Genomic DNA, 8731 nt, shown 5'->3' with positions numbered 1-8731 from the left:
CAAAATGTGTTGGTAAGCGCATAACTCAACAACGCCTGGACCAATTTGGCCAAATTTTTTTTTAAATGTTCGTTGAAGTTCAAGGATGGTTTTTACGGCGAGAAAAATTAGAATTATTGCTGGAAAAACCCTAAAAATAGCCCTTTTCTTTTTCCCATACAAATGATTTGTAACTAAAACGTTGTCAATTTGAGCTTTATTGCTATGGTATAAAGTTCATATTAAATTACAAGCACTCACTGTTGTCTAAGCAATGTAGGTGTGTTCCTAACGTCAAAGATCATATCTATCAAAACAATGTGCGTGTGTGCGTTGGAGCACAGAATACATAGTTGGAGGAGTTTAATGTCGCGTTCCGAAACTCGCGTTTCTTTTGTATTAGTTTCGGCACGCGAGATAAAATGCATCAGTTTCCACGTCATTACATCAGTCAAACAAAAATCGCGTTACCAACAGTGTTTTATTATTTTTAATATCCAAATTTTAAACAAATAAAACAATTCGTACGGCTTAAAAGGATTTGAGTTCAAGTCATATCAAATTTAAAAAAAAAAGTTGTCTGTTACAGATGACTTTTGACAGATGACAGATGAATTGTCAACTGATACACGAAACAAATTCGTATATCGTGTTTTGTGCAGAGTGTTTAGTTAGTTAGTGTTTGTTTAGTTCGTGATTAGTGAAAAAATAATTTATATTTGATATGCCTCCTATAAGACGAAGCAATTTAGTTAGAAGAACCAGAAATGCTATAAACCAAGCTAATTACCGATCTAATCGTACTGCACAAGAACGTGACGACGGAAATGAACGTGAAAGAATTCGGATATCACAAACGCGTGAAGCGCGAGCGCGACATTCAACTAATAATCGCGCAAGTTTGAATCGAGCTGCTTTCAGTTACGATGTGTCAATTGACTACAGTAACTACCAATGTGTTGTTATTGGTTCTATGAACTTGGTTTGCTCACACTGTAAGGCATTAAAATACAAAAACGAAGCCAATGGATTGTGTTGCGCAAATGGTAAAGTGAAATTGATACCATTGGATCCACCACAAGAACCATTGTACTCATTGGTTTCAGGAATAGGAACAGATTCTATACACTTTTTGACACATATCCAACAATATAACAATTGCTTTCAAATGACTTCATTTGGGGCAACAAATGCAGTTCGGGAAAATTTTATGCCAACTTTCAAGGTATGTATTATAGCAGTTACTCATAATTATTTTAGCGAACAAAATTTTCTGTCACCAAAGTTAAGATGTGTTACTAATCTTCAATTTCTTAATCATTACGAAATATATCACTTAGTCTACATATTATATGGTGATTCAGTTTCAGTGACACTTTTATTATATTTTATATTTGATAGATATTAGTTAAAACTAAATATATACTTTTTAAGATCAAATATTATTTAAGTTTGATCACTGACAATCCATTAATTTATACCACACCATAATATTTTTTTATTTACAGATACAAGGGCAAATATATCACAGAGCAGGTTCACTGTTACCAGTGTCAGATAGCGACAACAAATTCCTGCAAATTTATTTTATGGGCAGTTCACCACAAGAAATTGATCTGCGTTGTGCACATAACAATTTAGTAAAGAGGTCTATTGTAGAACAATTACAAACTTTATTTCATCAACACAATCAATTGATTATATTGTTTAAAACTGCCCTGGATCTGATGCCATCCGATAATCACAAAATTGTAATCAGAGCTGATAAAACACCTGCAGGTCAACATACAAGACGTTTTAATGCACCAACTATTGATGAAGTTGCTATCGTTGTAGTTGGAGAAAATTTGGAATCCCGTGATATTGTTTTACATCGTCGGAATGATCAATTACAACGTATAAAGGAAACACACCGCTCATATGATGCACTGCAATATCCCATTATATTTTGGCAAGGTGAAGATGGCTACGATTTATCAATAAAAATTATAAATCCCATTACAGGTAACTAAAATATTAGTTTAGCTATGGCGATAATATCTCAGTCACTATATTATGTATTTGAATGTTATTAAAACAAAATTTGTTTACAGGTTCTGAAACCAACAAAAAAGTCAGTTCAATGAACTATTATTCATACCGCCTAATGATTCGGGAAAATGAAGATAATCACATATTGAAATGTCGGCGATTATATCACAAATATGTTGTAGACATGTATGTTAAAATTGAAACGGAGAGATTAACATTCATCAGGTTGAATCAAACCAAACTCCGATCTGAAGAGTATATTCACCTTCGAGATGCGATTAATACTGATAGAAATGCACAGAATGTCGGTCGGATGACTATTCTTCCAGCAACATACATCGGAAGCCCTCGGCATATGCACGAATATGCTCAAGATGCCATGTCGTATGTTCGTCATTATGGTACAGCAGATTTGTTCATCACATTTACATGCAATCCGTAATGGATAGAAATTAAGCAGGAGTTATTCCCTGGGCAATCACCCATTGATCGTCATGATATTACAGCCAGAGTCTTTAGACAAAAGTTGAAATCTTTAATGAATTTCATCGTAAAACATAATGTGTTTGGTGAGACAAACTGCTGGATGTATTCTGTGGAGTGGCAGAAACGAGGATTGCCACATGCACACATTTTGATTTGGTTGGTTGAAAAGATAAGGCCAAATGAAGTTGATGCAGTGATATCAGCTGAAATCCCTAATGTACAAGTAGATCCTGGATTGCATGAGGTAGTTATCAAAAACATGATACATGGTCCCTGTGGAACTCTTAATCAAAATTCACCTTGTATGATAGATGGTAAATGTTCAAAACGATATCCACGGACATTAATATCGGAAACAATTACTGGTAATGACGGTTATCCATTGTATCGTCGCAGATCGACAGCAGACAATGGAAAATCAACAATTGTCAAATTAAATCAACAAGATATTGAAATAGATAATCGTTGGATTGTTCCATATTCACCCATTTTATCAAAGACATTCAAAGCATACATCAACGTTGGATCTTGCCATTCAGTGAAATCGATTAAATACATTTGCAAATATGTAACCAAAGGGAGTGATATGGCTGTGATTGGAATTGGTGCAGAGAATTCTAATGATGAAGTTACCCAATACCAAATGGGCCGCTATGTCAGTAGTAATGAAGCAGTTTGGCGAATATTTTCTTTTCCTATTCATGAGGGACACCCTTCTGTTGTTCACTTAGCTGTGCATTTAGAAAATGGACAAAGAGTGTATTTTACAGCACAGAACGCAGTACAAAGAGCTGCTCAGCCACCATCTACTACATTAACCAGTTTTTTTGAGACGTGCCAAAACGATGATTTCGCACAAACATTGCTATATTCTGAAATGCCAAAACATTATACCTGGAATCAATCCTCAAGGAGATTTATACGACGGAAACAAGGAAAACCAGTTCCAGGATATACAGATGTATATTCCACCGATGCGATTGGCCGGATTTATTCAGTACATCCAAGCAATGATGAATGTTTTTATTTACGACTGCTATTAGTCAATGTACGTGGCCCAACATCATTCCAACAGTTATGAACTGTTGATGGTGAATTGTGTGGATCCTACGGAGAAGCCTGTCAACGTTTGCAATTGCTTGAAAATGACGCTCATTGGGATCAAACTCTCAATGATGCTGTAATATCATCACACGCTCATCAAATACGAACATTGTTTTCTATAATCATATCTACATGCTTCCCATCAAACCCAATTGATTTGTGGATCAAGTACAAAGATTATATGTGTGATGATATTTTGTATCAAATACGGAATAGAATGGGAAATCCAAATATACAAATCAGTGAAGAAATTTACAATGAAGCATTGATTTCAATTGAGGACATGTGCTTGATAATGTCAAACAAACTATTAATTCAATTAGGCCTGACCGCGCCCAATCGTCCAATGCATGACGCTTTTAACCAAGAGTTGCATCGAAAAAGACTGTATGATCTCAACGCTTTGAAAGAATTAATTCAAACAAATCTTCCACTGTTAAATGAACAACAGAAGTATGTATTTGAAACTCTTATGAAAGTAACAAATGATGAAACTATAGGGATTTACTTCTTAGATGCACCTGGTGGTACAGGAAAAACTTTTTTGATTTCATTAATATTAGCAACAATTCGCTCACAAAATAAAATTGCACTTGCACTCGCTTCGTCGGGAATCGCAGCAACTTTGCTTGAAGGTGGTCGAACAGCCCATTCAGCACTAAAATTGCCATTAAATATGCAAAGCAATGAAACTCCAACCTGCAACGTTTCGAAGAACTCTGCAATGGCAAAGGTTTTGCAGCAATGTAAATTGATTGTTTGGGATGAATGCACGATGGCACATAAAAAATCTTTGGAGGCTTTAGACAGAACCTTAAAAGATCTACGTAGCAATAATAACCGATTTGGTGGTGCAATGATTTTATTAGCAGGAGATTTTCGTCAAACATTGCCAGTGATTCCATGATCAACGCCAGCTGATGAACTCAATGCATGTCTAAAGTCCTCCAATTTGTGGAAACATGTCAAAGTACTTCATTTAAGCAAGAATATGCGTGTCGAGTTGCAAAATGACCAATCTGGAAACATATTCTCTAAACAACTCATTGACATTGGTAATGGCAAATTTCCTATAGACATGTTGACTGGCTGCATTAACTTTCCTCAAAGTTTTTGTCAGTTAACTCGATCAAAAGATGAACTTATTCAGAAGGTGTTTCCAGATGTTTCTCAAAATTACAGAAACCATGATTGGTTGAGCGAACGAGCTATACTGGCTGCAAAAAACATAGATGTAAATGAATTAAATTTCAAAATTCAAGAACAAATTACAGGCGAATTGAGGATATATAAATCAGTTGATTCGGCTACTAATCAAGATGATGTAGTCAACTATCCACCGGAATTTTTACACTCGCTGGATTTGCCAGGATTGCCACCTCACAATCTTCAATTAAAGGTTGGATCGGTGGTTATAATGTTGCGAAATATCAACCAACCGCGTCTTTGCAACGGTACACGGTTAGCGATAAAAAAATTACTAAACAATGTGATAGAAGCAACTATACTCAAAGGAAAGTATAAAGGAGAAGATGTTCTCATACCGCGCATCCCAATGATTCCGACTGATGTGCCATTTGAGTTTAAACGACTACAGTTTCCAGTGCGGCTTGCTTTTGCTATGACTATAAACAAGTCCCAGGGGCAATCATTAAGTGTTTGTGGTATTAATCTAGAAAACCCATGTTTCTCACATGGTTAATTGTATGTTGCCTGTTCCCGTGTTGGAAAACCATCAGATTTGTTTATCTATGCGCCAGATAATCAAACAAAAAACATCGAATACCACAAAGCACTACAATAATAATAATAATAACAATTATGATTCACATGATTAACAATAAAGCGATTACTTACTTTTCAATCCTTATATATGTTTTATTTAATTATTTTTTATTCACAACGCCCTATCACCAGGGTGATGGTTCTGTTCAGGAGAATTTTTTAAAATACGTAGGCACAAAAACTGCCACATTACAAATCTTTTTGACAGGACGAAGTCTGTCGGGTCAGCTAGTATATATATATATATATATATATATATATATATATATATATCCATCCTAACATGTAGAAGATCACCTCAGTAAGTGATCTGCTGTACAACTTATAATCTAAATCTTATTCTAGATGCTATTCTAACTTATTTTGATGTCTATCCTAACTTATTCTAATGACTATTCTAACTTATTCTAGAGATTATAAAATTATATTCTGTGTCTATTAACCAGTTCGTATGGTAGTTTGCGTTTGAGCCTACGCACTTCACTGTCACTGCGCACATTTAACTGTTTAGTGAGTGCATTAGGATGCACTAATAGTCTTTCAGAGTACTTAGCACTAGCACTTCGAATCACACTCGTTATGGGTTCTATGTGGATATCGCGTTGAATCAGTTTGTTGAACACGTAATATGGGACACTTTATTCTGGAACCTCTGAAGGTTATCTATGTTAGATTTTTCTAGTAGTATCCCGCAGTTCAATACAATACAGATAGGCCCAAGTATTGACTTATACAGCAAAATCTTGTTATCTAATGATAATTTAGATTTACGCCCTATCAGCCATTACATTTGGTTTAGTTTAAGATCAAAATGCATTCCCAGATATTTAACGCTGTCTACTTGCGGAAGTTCATGATTATTCAATTTTACTGAGAGACATGTTCTTCTGCAAAGGGTTAATGTCATATGGGTATATTTTGTCTCATTTACTTTGATACGCCACGTTTTCAATCACAATTCGACTTTGTTAAAATGAAATTGGAAGTTTTTTGTGGCTGATATGGATTGGATCCTCGTGTGATGATAAAACCGCTGTATCGTCAGCATATGTTGCAACAGTAGTGTTTCGTGAGGTCGGTAGGTCAGCTGTATACATAAGTTATAACAATGAGCCGAGAACACTGCCCTGCGGAACACCCGAATATATGGGCTGTAGGTCAGTGTATTCGTCACCCTGTTTGACAATAAAATGTCTGTCAGAGAGGTACGATTTCAGCAATTGAAAGTGCGTATGGGGCAAAAGCTTTTTCAATTTAACGTGCAGTCCAGTGTGCCACCCCTTTTCTCTAAATAATGGCCAGTTGGTTTTACTGTTATGCAAAGAAAGTGATTTTGTTTTGAGAATATTTGAGTTCACTGTTATAATAACAGGTGAGTGATCAGATGATAGATCGAAGCATGATTCAGCTTTGCACGTTTTGGTATCAATATTTTTTGTAACACAAAAGTCTGTGGTATCGGGAATTTTATTTCTATCTAACGGCCAATATGTTGGCTCACCAGTAGAAAGATGCTGTAAATTATGTGCCTTCATTGCTTTGACCAATTCTCTACGTTTTGATGTTATTAGTCTAAAACCCCACATAACATGTTGTGCATTGTAGTCTCCTCCGGCAATGCATCTATTACCCAGCGTGTTAAAGAAACCGTGGTATTGTTGTGCCTTGTTGTGTTTAGGTAGACAATATATAGCACTAATTGTTAATGGCCCAGGCACTTCTTCAATAGTTACACTGGTGGCTTGTAAATATCCCTCGCTTAATTTCTCTCTTTCACAGTGTCTTATGTTTTCACGGATAATTATAGATGTTCCTCCATGTGTTTTATCATCTGGGTGTTTTGTGTGATACAGCTTGTATTTCGGAATCCGTAAATAATTTCTATCCGTGAAATGTGTTTCGGATACCATCATGATATCAATATTTTGTTCATATAAAAATATTTTAAGCTCCCTGGCATGTTGCTGGAGTCCATTAGCATTCTAGACTGTTATTTTGTATTTGCTGTAGTGGCTATCAGTCATTAGGCTAATTTGGTAACGACGGTGAGTAAATTCATCATTGTACTCATTGCTTCCATAAGTTTTCCCATCATTTCCTCTAGTTTACTAATAGTACTTATAGGGTCAGTGATGATTTGCGTTGTGTGCGTATTAGGTTGGGTCTGACTGTTGGTTACTGCGTGTGCGTATGAGATATGAGGATGTTGTATTGGTACTTTAGGCGAGTTAGATAGTATGGGCTGTTTTGGTGGCTGTAAGTTTCTTTTTTCTCTCAGTGCTGGACACAGTTTTTGTTTCAACGCTTTATGGACTAGGCATCCCCTATAATTTGCAGGATGGTCACCGTCGCACTTGATGCATTTACTTTGTCATCACGTGTTTTGCGTATGTAATTATTGTTCGGTATGCCCATATGCTTGGCATCTGGCGCATTGTGGGATGATTCTTTTTGTGTTTGGTGGCTCACATTTAATGACATTGTGGTCCAAATACTTAATCTCGTAAACATGTTTAATATTTTCTTTTGGCTTCAAATCTATATAAAACATTGGCAGTGGCTCCTTTGTTGCACGACGTTTTATATTATGTATATTTACAACTTCGTGGCCTTGTTCAGCTAGGGCTGTTTTAATTGTGTTTGTATCCGTTGGTTCTGGTTTTCTTCTATCTCTTCTGTCAGGCCACTGAAACTGTTGTATGTTGGGAGGGGGTTTTGAAGCCAATAGTCGCTGACTTTCGTCTGTTTTCGGACTAATTGTTCTTCGGGACTTCTTAAGCGTTTTTTGTTTGTAACCGTGTTCCATTCGTGCATTTGAGGAGTTTCAGTTATTGGCAGTTGATTGTTATTTCGAATACAATTTACGCGCATCATATTTTGCTCGCTCTATTTACTGTTCCGAAAATAATAAAGAAAATTCCCAGAAGGTAGAGTCTTGCTTATAAAAATTTATTTTAAATTTCAGGTTCAATAGTGCTCGTTTTAAATCACGTTCTCACCCTACAATGATTGAGACTTGGTTTACACTTTTTATGACCGGCACTTTTAGGACACTAACAGTAACACAGTTGTTTTTTTACAACAGAGCGTTCTGAAAGGTACGTCTGCACTCCGCGGTGGTTCGAATAGAACTAAAAAAAAATCAAACAGAATAAAATGCATTAAATTTTGTGGAGCCTTTGAATTGACTTTTTGGGGACATAATGAGAGCGATACTTCGTAGAATCCGGAGATTTTTCGTAGACACAAATTTTTCGGCTGAACTGGATGCAACTCTAAGTGAAGACCTAAAGAATGCTTCAGTATTTAAAGATACCTTCAAAAAAATGCAGAACGACTTGCTACA

General features: G+C 36.0%; 1 long non-coding RNA gene across 1 annotated transcript; it reads left to right on the top strand.

Moving 5' to 3' along the window:
* Positions 1-1382: 1382 nt before the first annotated feature.
* LOC143197848 (uncharacterized) lies at positions 1383-4015 on the top strand. The gene is made up of 2 exons (XR_013006088.1): positions 1383-2740; positions 2808-4015. It is a non-coding gene; the product is annotated as an uncharacterized LOC143197848 (long non-coding RNA).
* The last annotated feature ends 4716 nt before the right edge of the window (positions 4016-8731 follow it).

The sequence above is a fragment of the Rhynchophorus ferrugineus genome, unplaced genomic scaffold (genome assembly GCF_030347505.1).
Source record: "Rhynchophorus ferrugineus isolate W39M unplaced genomic scaffold, kcgeb_rfMv2 rfM6, whole genome shotgun sequence".
NCBI lineage: Eukaryota > Metazoa > Arthropoda > Insecta > Coleoptera > Curculionidae > Rhynchophorus > Rhynchophorus ferrugineus.
The sequence above is the reverse complement of the archived record's forward strand: the minus strand, read 5'-3'. Positions and strand labels throughout refer to the sequence as shown.